The sequence below is a fragment of the Pecten maximus genome, chromosome 5 (genome assembly GCF_902652985.1).
Source record: "Pecten maximus chromosome 5, xPecMax1.1, whole genome shotgun sequence".
In the NCBI taxonomy this organism is placed as follows: Eukaryota; Metazoa; Mollusca; class Bivalvia; order Pectinida; family Pectinidae; genus Pecten; species Pecten maximus.
In genome coordinates this window covers 22,814,670-22,830,181 of record NC_047019.1, presented here as the reverse complement: position 1 = coordinate 22,830,181, position 15,512 = coordinate 22,814,670, and the positions used below count along the sequence as shown (strand labels likewise).

At 33.8% G+C, this 15,512-nt stretch overlaps 2 long non-coding RNA genes across 2 annotated transcripts; both read left to right on the top strand.

Annotated features, from left to right (window-relative positions):
• Positions 1–1,728: 1,728 nt before the first annotated feature.
• Positions 1,729–6,410, top strand: LOC117327546. The gene is made up of 3 exons (XR_004532677.1): positions 1,729–1,862; positions 4,689–4,889; positions 5,249–6,410. It is a non-coding gene; the product is annotated as an uncharacterized LOC117327546 (long non-coding RNA).
• A 2,116-nt stretch (positions 6,411–8,526) lies between these two features.
• On the top strand, positions 8,527–10,276 carry LOC117327545. The gene is made up of 3 exons (XR_004532676.1): positions 8,527–8,658; positions 8,798–8,994; positions 9,350–10,276. It is a non-coding gene; the product is annotated as an uncharacterized LOC117327545 (long non-coding RNA).
• Positions 10,277–15,512: the final 5,236 nt, after the last annotated feature.

Below are 15,512 nucleotides of genomic sequence, written 5' to 3'. Positions count from 1 at the left end.
TTAACGTGGACCATTTGTGTCATTTTCTGGATGCTAGACATTTAATGAAGGTATAGATTTTATTTATATTCACCAGCTGTCCTTAGCAGATTTCTCTGACATTGTATCAAGGTACGGAACTATTATTTCCCGCCGTCATACTATTTACTCAGTGTTCAGTAGTTCAAATATTTGAAAAATATGTAAATATCTTGCAGTGCAACACAGTGCTGAAATGACATGATGAATTGGTGACGTAACGTCATTGCATTGCTGCAAAGACGTTCGATGCCATACCCTATAGGTTGACAGAGAAATTACACCCTATGTGTGACAGAGAAATTACACCCTGGGTGTGACAGAGAAATAATACCTTGGGTGTGACAGAGATATGATACCCTGGGTGTGACAGAGATATTAAACCCGGGGTGTGACAGAGAAATTACATCCTGGGTTTGACAGAGAAATCTTGGACAGTTAAAACGGGAGACAAATCTGTGAATGGGAGAAATCCAATCTGTGTTTCTTCTTGATATTTTGCATATTATCGATTAACAAAACAATTCTATTTTTATTGATTCTTTTTCTATTTCATATACAATATGTTCAAATCGTTTTTACAACTTCGTGTTTGTTTTATACCTAATATGTTAATCTATTAATCACTCCCTGGATGGTAGATCATTAATACAATGTCTGTTGTTGGGAGACAGTAATACATGTATATATCATGGTATATAAAATGTTATTGTTCTAATCAATACGTACTGTAGTGCCATACATATAAGGATATTTGTTTTGTTTTGTTGCCGGTCTAAACTCTCGATTTGGTTATAACCTCCACTCGCGACTATAGGTTCAATTCAATTCTTTTAATACTTTCGGCCGTACGGTCACAAAAACATTGTCCGGGTCGACTAGGTTGTCAAAATTTCTCGGGGGGGGGGTCTGGGTGACAAAACCATTCCTAATTATTTTTTGCATAAAAAAATGCGATCAAGCAATTAGCTCACTAAACATTTTCGTAAACAGTTCAATGTAATAAAACATGAAAACATTACCATTACCGAGCACAAAAAATGATGACGTCATAATTGCTTCTGATCAATGACATCATCAAAATCTGGTAATTGGCTCTCTCCTTCCCCTCTGTCATGTAATCCATGTGGCATTTACGTAATATATATATTGTTTATAATGTCAAAAAGTCGGGAAAGTTAACATGTATTTTGGAACCCCTGTATCGTGTCACACAATTGTAACGTTAAAACAACAAAAGAAAAAAGAAAAGAAAGCACAACCTGTGAACAGTCTTAATATTTTCATAGAGAAGTTTTACCAGGGACGTATATAAAAATTTGCATATCTCGAAGAAGTCATTCTAATATCAATTTAACTTTTGTAAATAAGTTTTGCATATAGCTATCTACTGCAAATTAAGGACCTGAATAGGATCAATAGGATATCAATGAGGTTTACTTATATATCTGTTTTTCCTTAACATGAATTTATAATAAGCTGTAGGTGTAATTCCGACCCAGGGAAAGATTAAGATAATCATGCCAGTTTTAGCCTTTAGTAAATTACGTAAGTGGTGCTAACACGCCGACAACTGGCGGGCACCTAGCTGCATGTATACATGTACATGGTAAAGTTTGGTCATGCGTTCCCTGCGTGGTCACCTTGTATTTGGCTTGAGTTGTCCAGCCTACCGGAACAGGGTCAAAGGTTACGTGATATATATATGTACACAAAGGCACATGGCGAACACATGATCACATCATGTACATTTCAGAACGTGCGTGTACACATTGTAAACAACAGGGGATTCAGATTCACAAGTAAATGAACATTGACTCAGGATCGACAGCATATACGTACTGGTAAGTCTGGCATTTTAAAGTGGAACTAGTTGTAATGTGAATTACACACAAATATATGCAGTTTAAATTGATTTTTGTATGGTTGGCAATTGTTTGTGTATAATTATCTGAAATCATTCTAGCTAACATATAGACAGGATTTCATCAGCCAGGCAGCTGATTTCATCACCATGCCTGTAAACTAACGCGTGTATCGAGAAATTGTTGTGTTTTCGGCGATTAATTTTAATAATAAGTTGACTAAGTATTTGAAGCGAAGGTAATCAATGAATTTTACATGTCTATATGTGTCTCTGCTTTTATTTATCATGCACGAATATGCAATTAACAGTGTACTTTATAGTACATTCTTGTGTTTCTAAAGGCATCTAGTCATATTTTTACATATTTAACCAATGACAGATCTCTGGAATACGCAATGACTACCCTTAGGCAAGCTAATTCTTTCTGTCGTACATCGTCAGCGACAACGATGTCGTCAAAATACGTAGTCATTAATGTTTCTTATATTTTACACATTTGGTACATTATGTATGTTATCCAAAGGTCTGTGTTATTTTAATATATATTGTCAGTGGCTTATTCTCATTATAACCCCCGACATTGTGCAGATCATAATTATTGGAAAATGTTAAGATTTATCCATGTTTGAAGCATATGATTGTGTGTTATATAGACTATAATAATCTACAGCGCCTAACTAGTATATATCCGGTTATAATGATATACATGTATAAACCGTGATAACGCAGTTGCCAAAACACCTGTGAGTTGTACAAACAATGGCTAGACGGGGTATCCCGAAGCTGATAATCACGTGCTATTATTACCTGTAGCTGACCTTGACTTTTTCTGTATATAGCCTATAGGTATATTTGACACCATTATCTAAAGCTCCGTTAGCTTAACCAAAGCTTATCGAACGCTTTGTACATTTATATTATCATAGGATTGAGATTTTATTGAATCTGAATATGGATTATAAATAACTCTCTGAACATGTATGTATAACGTAAAAGAAAACAAGCAAATTCATTCAAGGTTTAGACCTAGTAATTAAAGCACGCCTGATATTAATATGACAAGACAAGGCTACGGACTACAGAATCGGATAATTTAAGGTCACGTTTCGTTCACGTGTGTATATTCTGCAGGTGGATGTGCATATAGTCAGGTACCGTATTCGAAAATTCTTACTGCAGTACTAGTGTACTGAATATATCTGGTCCACTCCCATTGAAAGGATTACAATCTAACTTCGCTCGAAAAGATTATAATTATTACTGTATTCAAATTTTATATTAACTTCGTCAAAGTCCGTCTTCAACTTCAACTTTCTATTCAATCTCTTTACAAAAGTTCAATGTATAGAGAAACATATTTACAACATTCAACAACTACAATATATAAGGAGGACAAATTATATAAGTTTTTTAAACAGAACTTTGATAAATTTACATAAATTTCTTAATGTTTTGATATTTGTAGAGTTCATTAGCTGTGGAAATTATATAATATTTGGTATCGTATAATAGTATTTATTAATATATAATTTTCTTTCCAAAGTCAAAAATGGGCATTTTAATAGATAATGAAATTCATCACCGATGTTATTGGCATCACAATAAGGACAAATTCTATTTTGATAATTTACATTATTCCATCTACCAGTTTCCACAATGAATTTATGATTACTTGTTCTAAATCTACACATCAAAATTCTGTCGTTGTCACTTAATATATCAAAATATTTTTCAAAATTACACTCTATTTTATACATTCTATAACAGACTGACATCGATGAATTAAAAATGTCATTATTCTATTTTTGTAAAAATTGATCACACAATATCTGCTTAACTTGAGCTTTAACCAATTGTGGGTTCAAATTATTATGGAATTGAGAATTCCATATATACATCAGACCACAATCATTTAAAATATTTTGTATAAAACTTAAGTATGGAACAACTCTATTTTCATTAATAAATACATGATATAACATATCATACATTGCAACATTCAATTTACTTTCTTTTGATATAATCATATTTGACCAATAATTAATCATCTTTATTTTTATGTCAATTACAAGCGGGTTTGTACCCAGTTCGCCATATACCATGTAACTTGCTGTACTTTTTTCAAACCTAATAGTAATTTACAAAATTTTAAATAAAAACGCTCAATTGATTGTATATTTGTAAAACCCCATATCTCACAACCGTATAACAATATTGGTTTCACTATTTTTTCAAATAATTCAAAAATACACCTGGTCGATAAATTCAACTTTCTTCCTTTTTTCAAAACATCATACATCGAGGCTTTTTTAATATTCTGACTCTTGGCATCATTAAATGAAGATGTCTTTGAAAATACTATACCAAGATACGTACATTTTTTCACACATTCTGAAATATTCATAAAACATTAAGGTGTTACCTTTCCGACAAAGCTATATCAGTATATAATTAGTATTAAGGACGGAATATACTTTGTATTTGTATCACCTGTGCTGAGGGGAGCTTTATTTCCTAATTAGTATACACTGTAGTACACGTGACACAATTCGTGTGTACCTTGAACTTGAAATCCTGATATACCTGAAGTTTGTACCTGGCTATGGTGACGTCACTGTCTACATGATATATATATATACTCGTACCTGCCCCAGCTGTATAGTCATTACTGTCACCACTGTAGGTAGGTGTACTTGTCTACATATTACTATATCCCTTTTATATATTGGAATCAAATCAAGATATTAGGACTTAACATATATCTTTATATAAATACTTAACATCTTTTTCTTGTATTTTTCAGATTGTTTCACATCATACACTATCCACTACGCGGATTAAACAATGGACTCCTCAGTAGACAGACGACTTGAAAGAATTGAGCCCAAGATGGGGTTCGAACTCAAGACCATTTTTCTGACGTCAGCGTGTTTCGTTTACGCCATCGTCATTTTTCTGACAGCGGCGTTTGTCAGCAAGGCAACAGCCTCGGCAATGTCATCAGGTAGGTCTACAACTAAATAACTATACATGCAAAATTAATATTTTGTCTGCAAAACATTTTCTGCAATAACAGATAACTCGATAAGTACTTAAACAATTAGCCTCTCTAATTATAAAAGAATTCATACGAAATTCCAGGTTGCATACACAGTGGCTTGACACGATGCTATGACCCAGAATAATATGTTAACCCAGGGGCCGATCCCTAGATCAGACCCCGGGGTTGATTTTTCGTTATGGGTCAAGCCTCCATGGTTGCTGATATACATTAGGTCCGAAAAAAAAAACGATTAAAAAAATAGACAGCTATATTCATAATGATCCTAAGAATAACTCCATCATGTTCTTTTGTACTTACAGTGTCCTCGACATTGAAGAGTTACCAATTCTGGAGCATCGAGCACCAGTCCAACATAGGTACGAAACCACCCAGAGCTCGCACGACGAAACACATCTATCAGGGCTGAACATCGCTGATACAACAACTCGAGAATCTCAAAAACCCACACTGATTTCATCACACAGATGACTAACTGTTCGCTGATTTCTACGACGATACGTACTCTGCAAAGGTGTGCATAAGTGACCGTGTTTAACCAATGGACAGCTGATTCACAGTGATCCATCGGTCAGATGTAGAACTGGACAGTGACAATTAAAACGGTGAACGTTGCGCCAATGTATTCGATATGATTATCGCAGAATTTGGATACCGCGTCCAACCATGGACTTCGAACTTTTTAAAAGTATTTGTTGACATTTTTAATGTGAGTTCTGCCTGAATTGAACTGCCAAATAAAGAGTGATTGGATCCTGAATATGGAATGTGTCATTTGGTACCATGAATTACATTTTGAACGAGTGACAGCGAGTGTAAAACCTTGACATCTTGAGAGACTGTATATGTTTTGATCTCTCCTGATTTTAAAATTTAATTCATAAGGCTCATTATTCGATACTCTGGAATTTTAATTTTGGTTGTGAATGTGAGAGTGTAAGATAATGCAAAATCAATAATGATTCACCAGCCATTTAAAATTGTGAATTATATTGTTTACATAGAACGTGCTTTCATTAATTAAACCAAGATATATGGAGACGGATATAGATTTAAACATACATTATCGTTTGTTATGTAACCCCACACCCTTATCATTTGTGTCAAATGAAGAACAAACTATCTGGTGATTCAGGTTTACATGTATATTGTGTATGGATGTGAAGAACTGTGTATGATTTGAAGAGTTGTGTAAGGTTGTGACGAGTTGTGTAAGGTTGTGACGAGTTGTGTAAGGTTGTGACGAGTTGTGTAGGGTTGTGACGAGTTGTGTAAGGTTGTGACGAGTTGTGTAAGGTTGTGACGAGTTGTGTATGGATGTGAAGAGTTAAGGTTGTGTATTGATGGGAAGAGTCAAAAGCTGTACGGAAGTGAGAAGTCAGAAGACGGAAGTTTAATTTTGTACATTGTTGAATTCTGTTGTTTTTCACAGAGAACTGTTGTTAATAAATTACATAAAACTAATTTATTGTCTGTTTTGAAAACGCATACACAATGTACCCTGTATCCAGGACAACAGCCAAAATCCACTAGAGGCATGCAGTCTTTTGTCCATGAAACCACTGTCCATTCAAAGCACACAAACAGGGAAGTCTAACGAGGAATTGTGGGAATAAATCCAAACTTGAAATAACTTTCGTCTCCTATACGCAGCAAAAATATTTTGACAGAATAAATCATGAACGCAACCCACACATATGTTCTGTAAATGCGATAATACTCTGGTTGAAATCATCGTCTCAGATTCTCTTATTACGACGTGTTTTTTGTAGTTTACCTTCCTAAGTGACCAGACTGAGAAAAGAATATTGTGACAGTGTACTGTTTGACTTTCATTTCCCTTTTTTTTTTTTTTTTTTTTTGTCATTTTTTTTAATTTGAATTAATTTACATCATTTGCGAACTTAGATCTATCAACTTATATCAATCACATTTATTCACCCGGATGGTGGTTTGTGAGGGGATCTATTCTGTCTTCTGACGTTTCTATCATGGTCATCGCCTTTCGTCCGTGGTCAATCCATCCTCTGTCTTCAAATAATTATTGTTATCACTAGTTCCCATGTAAGATTGCTTTCAGTTTTGCATATCTAATTTTCGGACTAACGCAATATATGACTCAGGCCACCAATTTGTAATTTGACGATCGAAGCTTGTCATTATTTCACGGATAATGCTGGAAATCTCATCAGCACATGGTGATTGACTTGCGCACCAACGAAATATATGGTTCTCTGGCCTGCCAATTTGGAATCGAAGATTAAGCGTGTTGTCAAAATTACAAAAATAAGTAATAGAAGTCCAGCTAAACAATATCAAGTTTTGAACTGACCGCAATAACGATATGGTTACCAGTTTTGGAATAAAACATATTTTTTCTGCATTTCTCAGAAAGTGTTAAAAGGGAATATTTCTCGAACTCCTTTTCTAGATTCCTCTTGGTCCTTCAGGTGTTCATTCAAGAAAAACGGCTACAAATGTATCGACAGTATTCCTCAGAAAATGAATTACATTTGTATATCAATTGTCCAGGTTTGGTTCTCAAAATTTTGCATAGTTTGTCAGCAGCAAGATTAGCGAAGAGAAGTATGACGACTGTGGAATCAGAAATCTCTCTACGTTTAACCACTACATTTCTAACTAGTCAAAGGTCATAAAACTAATATTCACTTTGAAAGACATTACCAAACACAAAAAACAATAAACAAAAAAACAAAAATGAAAAAAAAAAACACCGTCGAAATACTAGACATGCGATGGGCATCACTGAGACAAGATGAGACTTTCAGGAAAAAAGAAAGATATAGATACATTTTTACAAATAAACATCGAAGTTTAAAAATACTAGTTATCCGAAAAACATAAAAAAAAAAAAAAAAAATGAAAAAAAATGACATAGTGTTGTAGAGTGACAAGTCTGAGTTGCGATAGATTATGTATTGTTAGCCAAAACTAATAATTATATCAACAAAGTCACTGTGTGTGCATTAGAGTGGCGGCGTTAACAATACAGTACATGTAATTTAAAGTTTCCTGTTTGTAAAGATTATAATAAAATTAATGACTTATGAATGTACAGCTGTTCATAATCACTCTATACCTTTCTACATGGGACGCATGTCATCGTGTATTTACACGCATGACATGCCTGGTCTGATACATTGAACTTGAACTTAACCCAGAAATTATCAGGAAAAAGGAAAAATAAAGATACATTTTTACAAATAAACATCGAAGTTTAAAAATACTAGTTATCCGAAAAACATTAAAAAAAAAATAAATAAATGAAAAAAATGACATAGTGTTGTAGAGTGACAAGTCTGAGTTGCGAGAGATTATGTATTGTTAGCCAAAACTGATATTTCTATCAACAAAGTCAGTGTGTGTGCATTAGAGTGGCGGCGTTAACAATACATGTACTTGAAAGTTTCCTGTTTGTAAAGATTATAATAAAATTAATGACTTCTGAATGTACAGCTGTTCATAATCACTCTATACCTTTCTACATGGGACGCATGTCATCGTGTATTTACACGCATGATATGCATGGTCTGATACCTTGAACTTGAACTTAAACCGGAAATTATCAGCAGATTTTAGTATACCTAACTGAAGATCGCAGCTAGTGCTAGTGACGTCACTGTATAAAGGTGTTATATTACCTACACATGCCTGGTCTGCAGTCAGTTCCATTCACCGGTCAACTGTGTGGGTAGGTATTCACTTTCGAAACCTATCGAGTCTATACAGATTAGTATTGGTAAAATCAACATGGTTATGATATAAATATATTCAGTGATAAAACTTATACGCATATTTACCCATTTTTATACAATATTTATATTTTACAGATCACGATTTGTCGAAATATAGACACCAACTTCTAAAATGGAGTCTCCTGCATCAAGAAGATTTAACAGGATAGAACCAAGATCAGGATTAGAAATAAAGGCTGTAGTTCTAACGTTGATGTGTTTTATCTATGCCATATCCATGTTTCTGATGGCGGCCTTCATCAGCAAGGCATCAACATCTTTAATGTCATCAGGTAGGCTTCCAATTGTTTATCACATTGTTTATGATTCGAGAATGGTTTGCCGTTTTATAATAAGATACATGTGGCAGGACAGTTGTTAAAAAACTTAGGCTGTTTATCAAATCACCTTGTTTAGAATATTTTTGTTTTACAGTATGACCATTGTTAAACAATTATTTACGTACATATTATTTCACGTGATGTATTATTGTAAGGTATAAAGTGACATTTTCGGAGTTTCGGTTCTTATATGTCATACCTTTTAAAACCAGTCTGTAAATAGACGTTGATATATACATTACCGAGTTTTTCCTCCAGGGATTTTTTTAATAGAGATTGATTCCATCATTGGTTTTTGTAATTGCAGCTTCCTCGATGATAAAACGTTACCAATTCTGGAACATTGAGCACGTAACCACACTGGATACGAAACCAACAAGAGCTCGCATCTATCAGGGTTGACGCAACCAACACTCGAATCTTAGAAAACCACTGGCAGCATTAAACAGATGACTAACTGTTTTGATGATCTATGTGATGATACGATATGTATATATGTCATTCCAAGATGGAATGTCATGTTGTAATTGCGATCTGCTAATAATGGATGACGTTGCATCAACAGATTGCAAGCCGGTCACGATACTGCGAAACTGCATACGAACTGTGATACAAATTCAATCATCTTATGTTTCTAGCAGACTATCTAGCAGACTTGTTACAATGCGCGTACTTATACGACAAAACTACTGCTTGGGACCGATGCTACCTATCCATGGACACGTGATGATGGCAGACAGTAGCACGTATAGTTGCCCATTCAAACATGAGATAGGATTGTGAATATGGATTGTATCAAATGGACATCATCGAAACGAGTGATTATGAATGTAAGTTAGGAAATGTGTCTCTATGTGTGACGTGTATGTTAGAGAGGATGTGTATTGATTTAAGATACATAACCAGAAAAAAAGGATATCGAGAGGCAGCATGTTGTATTTATGTGTTACTCTCTAAATCAAAGGTTTAGATTGATAATTTTATATGTTAATACTCTAGTTGTGAATTTGTGATACAAGAATTAAATTGAAAATTGAATTAATAAAGACCGTATACTGTGTGATAGTATCATCTAGTTCTCTGGGTTCGTCCCGACCTTGGCTGTTATGAGGACGTCAAGCCATACACAACTAATCAATACCTGTCATGGGCAAGACAGGCGCTGTATTTTGTACATTGTTATATTCTGTTGTTTTTAACAGATACTTGTTGTTAATAAATTGCATTAAAATAACTTATTGTCATTTTTCGTTTGTTACACAATGCATGCCGATAACGTATGTTATCAGTCTCATATTTATGATGCCAATGTAACACGTTTAACTTATAACAGTTTACAAGAAACATCTTAACACCGAAAATAATATAGTCTTTCCGAAATTGAAATTTTAGTTTTTGTTTACCATATTACTTTTTTAATAAAAATGTTTATCAAAAATACATTTCTGAGTTCATAATTTAGCGGACTTAAGTTTAGTATATTACCTGATACGACCTTTGATGGATCGAACCATATCATGACCATATGTAGGAGGAGTCAATATGTCATTAATAATAAATAAAGTCTATTATCATTATTATGATGATTTACGGAGTAATGCCTTTACATTGCTCGTATTAAACAGCAATATTGCTACAGTTGATATGTGTAGTTCGGGTGACCTGATGAGGTGTCCTTGCATGTCTTCTCCTTAAAGAAAGAAAAAAAAAATGGGACTTTTACAGACAAACTAGAACAGTGTTTGTATCATGATTTCTAAGCAAACATAAACCGATCGGACAATAATGGCAAACGATATACTAAAAACAGCTGTTCGTCTTCTTAAATTATTATACTGTATATGAGAAGTGAACGCCAGAATCGTAAACACTTTTGAGGAAACGAACGAACACAGATATCCCCACTGTTGGTAATGCATATTAATTTTGATATCTTCAAAATCCGCGAAGCATAAAATACAGGAGAACCGCCCGATTCTGTACCAATTCTTGTCTCGGCGAAAACACTCAAGTTCCAGGGAAATCCCAAGTAGTCGCCTAGTTGCATGAGATACAACAAACAATTGTCCCTCTAATGTAGGAGTTCACTTTTTGTCTTAAACATTTCCATGAGTCAAGTGACATTTGAGGTTAAAAGGCATTATATCAGAAAGCCTACATTTATCCCATTTTAATGGCCAAAGTGAAAGTCAACGAAATGTATATTTCACAATAACCAGAGGTCAAATCTATAAAGTACAAGAATACAAAGCAATACATATATTTTCGCAAAGTGAAACCAAATTGATATTTAATATGCATGTTTTGTTTATCTACTCAACGTTAACTAGTTGATCACAATTTCATTTCTGATGAGGCGGGTCGTTACTCTATTCAAATATCCATAGAAAAACACTGTTTAATCATTGAATAATTTAATAACAAGCAAATACTTGCACAAAATATTGATATTATAATACTAGTATGTCAAAGTACAGCATCATCAAATAATAAATCGGGTAAGATAATATGCAAAAAATAATACTCATCTAAAAAATTCTTAAACGGTTCCCTCATAGTTAGTAATTAACCACAGCTAACAAACTTCATATAAAGTATCAATCTTCAAATATAAATTTAAATGGACATTAACTCACAATGCATTATAGTTATCATCTATATCTTAATTATGGTGGTTATACACGACAAAACAAATAATTTAATCATCTGATTGAACGAGAAATGACAATTTTAAATCTCTTTTGAAGAAATAAGGAAATAAATAGATTCTTGACATATTGAGGTATATTATAATCAATACATCTGGGCCAAATTTCGGAAATTCTTTAGCTTAAATGTTTTCATTAGAAAGTATCAAAGAATTTAAATAAAGTTCATGAATTTAGACCCCCCCCCCCCCACCCCCCCCCCCCCACCCCCCCACTTAAATCCAGTGTTTCCATCCGACCAGAAAACAAAACGTCATAGATCATTATGAAAGGATAGGAGATAGGTTCTTTATATTTGAAAACGTGGCAACTGAATACCTATTCAACTGAATACACAAGTTAAGCGTGTCGTATGTCATATTTTGCATCAATTGTACACAAAATATTGGAATATGTTCCTGATACCTATCTTTTATGATGGATTTTAGCGTAAATTGAACTATAAGATATATCAAGTGATTCGTATTCAAAATCGTGCTTCAATTCCATGTGCAATTATTCTTTATGTCAGTTCCAACAATTCAGCTTGAACAAAAATGAATTAAGAAAACAGGAAAAATAAAAGTTGAGGATAAGATGCGTCGATTGATCTAGATTTTGGTTTTTGATTTTTGTTTTTGTTTTGACTCCCCCTCCATTTCGTGTATATTAGCTCTTAGATATAACTTTGATTACCTTACATACTTCTGTATGTAAGTAACATAGTCTGTACTGTGGAGGTTAAGGGATCGGCGGATGGGAGTTTTTTTCTTCTCTACAACATTTCAGATGACACTAGCCAGGTTTTGTTTCAGGCAATGGTGAACAGTTATAAAATGTTTATATTACCTCCATTTTCCACCCGTGGTTAATTGAGGTAGCTGTGATATTCCAGTGACTGTTTTCAACATAATTTTTGACTTATTAGGAAACTGCATCTATTTTTTTATGACCAATTTCCAATCATCTTGAACATACTAAAGCAGGTTGGAATCATTTTTGAAGGAGAAAATATTTTTTCTCATGTTATATCGCGAAACTATAACGCGTTACACATATAACGCGTAAGCTTTCTCGTAATAACGCAAAAGTTTAGCGATATAACTCGAAAGTTTCGCGAAATAGCGCGTTATGTTTCACGTGTTTTAACGTTAACAAAATATAATTTTTCTCCTTTGAAAGTGATTGTATTAACTTTTACATAAATGTAAGTCAGCAATATTGAAATATTGCAAAAAAAAAAAAAAAAAAAATAATAATAATAATAAAATAGAAAATCAGTGTTAAAATGGTCCAGTTCAGACACAATTTGATTTTTTTTCTAAATCTCGTTATGTTATACATAGTATTACAAATATAAGATGGCAAAAGTATAGTTTTCAAAACAGTCATATCCAAAATATCATAATCCCCCCACTCTCGCAATCACATGCTGTGCGGCCAACTGACGCAGTGATAACGAATAAAACTCAGACCTACGAATAACATTTCAAGGCCAACGTATCCGGTATTCAGACCAGTTTCTTCTGACTGGTAGACAGTGCGACCCCAAATTGTTGATTTATATTACAGTAGTTCTCAGTTAATCTGACGGGACCCCCAAAAAAGAGAAACCAAGTATTACGTCAGTCTATTGTAGTTAAGTCAAACCAATAGGAAATCAATACAACATACATGTAAATAGGATATATAATTTATTATGATTTTTTCTTTTGGAGTGATCCCGAAATAATCGAAACCTACATAAATGTGGACCCCTTTCGGACTATCTGGCTGTCGAATAGGTGTCCCTGAACTATTCACCCGGCCTGTTACAAGCCAATTTACCTGCTTCCATTTGGCCTTGGTACTTATACATAACATTACAAATCAGACTATTTATGTCCATATACAGGTACATTGTACACAAATCACTTGCATTGGCAGCTTTACGGGGTATTTCGATTTATACCACCATCGTATCTAGGCAAGTGCAGACTCCTGGGCTTATGAATAAAGGAGAGTAGCGGAACATACAATTATAAGGTTTTTTTTATTTCGTTTATTTATTATGAAGAATTACGCTAGGGAGTTTTTCTTAAACTCCTAAAGCATACATGACCTCGCGCATTAGAGGGTTACTCGGGGACATATCAACCAGGCCAGGGCCAGTGTCCAGTTCATCTAAGGTGAAGTAATTCTAGATCTATACATGTATATGCTACCTAATCTGCGACGCTTAAAGACGAAATATAAGCAATGTCTTGATGTCTAGTACACATAAAATAATGTAATATAACATGATTCTCATTTCTGCTTTTTACGAATTTTATCGATTACCTAATGGCATATCAGACACTAGAAATAATCTAGCAATACATTTTGTCATCGCAAAAAAAAAAAAAAAAAAAATGTGCTGTCAAATTACCTTAATACTATCTAGCACAAAAAGGTAATTAACCTTTTACGTTACAATGTATAATAATGAACTGGCGGAACATGCACAAACGCCATGTGTCCTCAATTTAGATAATCATAGTGAAAACCAAACTAGTGTTAAGTATTTTTCACATTCATGTATTTACATTGTGTGTCGTTTCTCTGACACTGAATATATGTTTATTTTTCACGTGAATATCATAGATCCTATGACTTTAGGACATCAAGCCGAGAAAGACGTTGAGCATATGTGATGAATGTCACGTAGAGTTTTGCATACTATATTTTTGTTTTCATATGCTCGTAACTAAGTAAATATTTGTTGTATGTTTGTATGTGTTGAGAGCATTTGGGAATCGATAACAGCACTAATGCTGTACGATAGAAAACATACCATTCAAGTACAACTGGCCATGACTTTTTTCTGTATTTTTGTGTTTTCTATATCACTTGTGCTTCAATGTATACCATTAAATTACCGGGAGAACATTTTAGTTTTTAATAAATCATCTTTAGTTACAAAAGAACAATGAAATTATTACACATTATCCTTTCAAATATACTCGAAAAAATAATGATTATATTATGAAATTAAAAACTTATGATCTTTGGAAATGTTTGTGCAAAAACTCTTTACAATAATTGTTAAAGAAAATAAAAGTTTATCTGATGTCACTTATCTTGTCAGTAGTGGGAAACCCGCATAGAAAAATTACACTTCAGTAAGGATTCTCTTAAGCATAGAATTCATTGGAACCTTAACTCGCCTCTAGGGTTTCCATATAACTTAATGGTGAAAATTTAGATACGGGCCGTGTGTCATAATATTTGATATTTTGGTGGATTGTGTGACACCATCAACGTAACCATGGTTTCCATTATCACTTATGACTGCGAGGGAAGGTTCAGTTACTTTCTTTACATACCAACCCATTTGATTTAAACACATTTTGTATCTTGCATCACATGAATCTTATTCACAGTTGCTGCTTGATTGTGCACCCCAGAGTATCAATTTTAAACGGTGATATATACTATGTAATGGGAAATGTGTATTACTATAGACCCCATCTAAGACATGTGCGTGCTGCACCTTATATGTACTCTAGGAGTATGTAGTATTGATAAATCAAAATGAAAACAATTTAAACTTTGTTTTATCACATTGCAAAGAAGTTCGCAATACTGTAAAAACTAAGCGTTTCCAATTGCATTCACGAGACCACAGCTCTCCCAATTTTGATAGATAACTACATGTGCATTGTCTCTATCATGACGTCACGTTATTGACGGTAAATCTTCATATGACAGCTGAAATGTTATGTATACTAAGGCTATTCAGTACACCTACATGACCACAAGCTG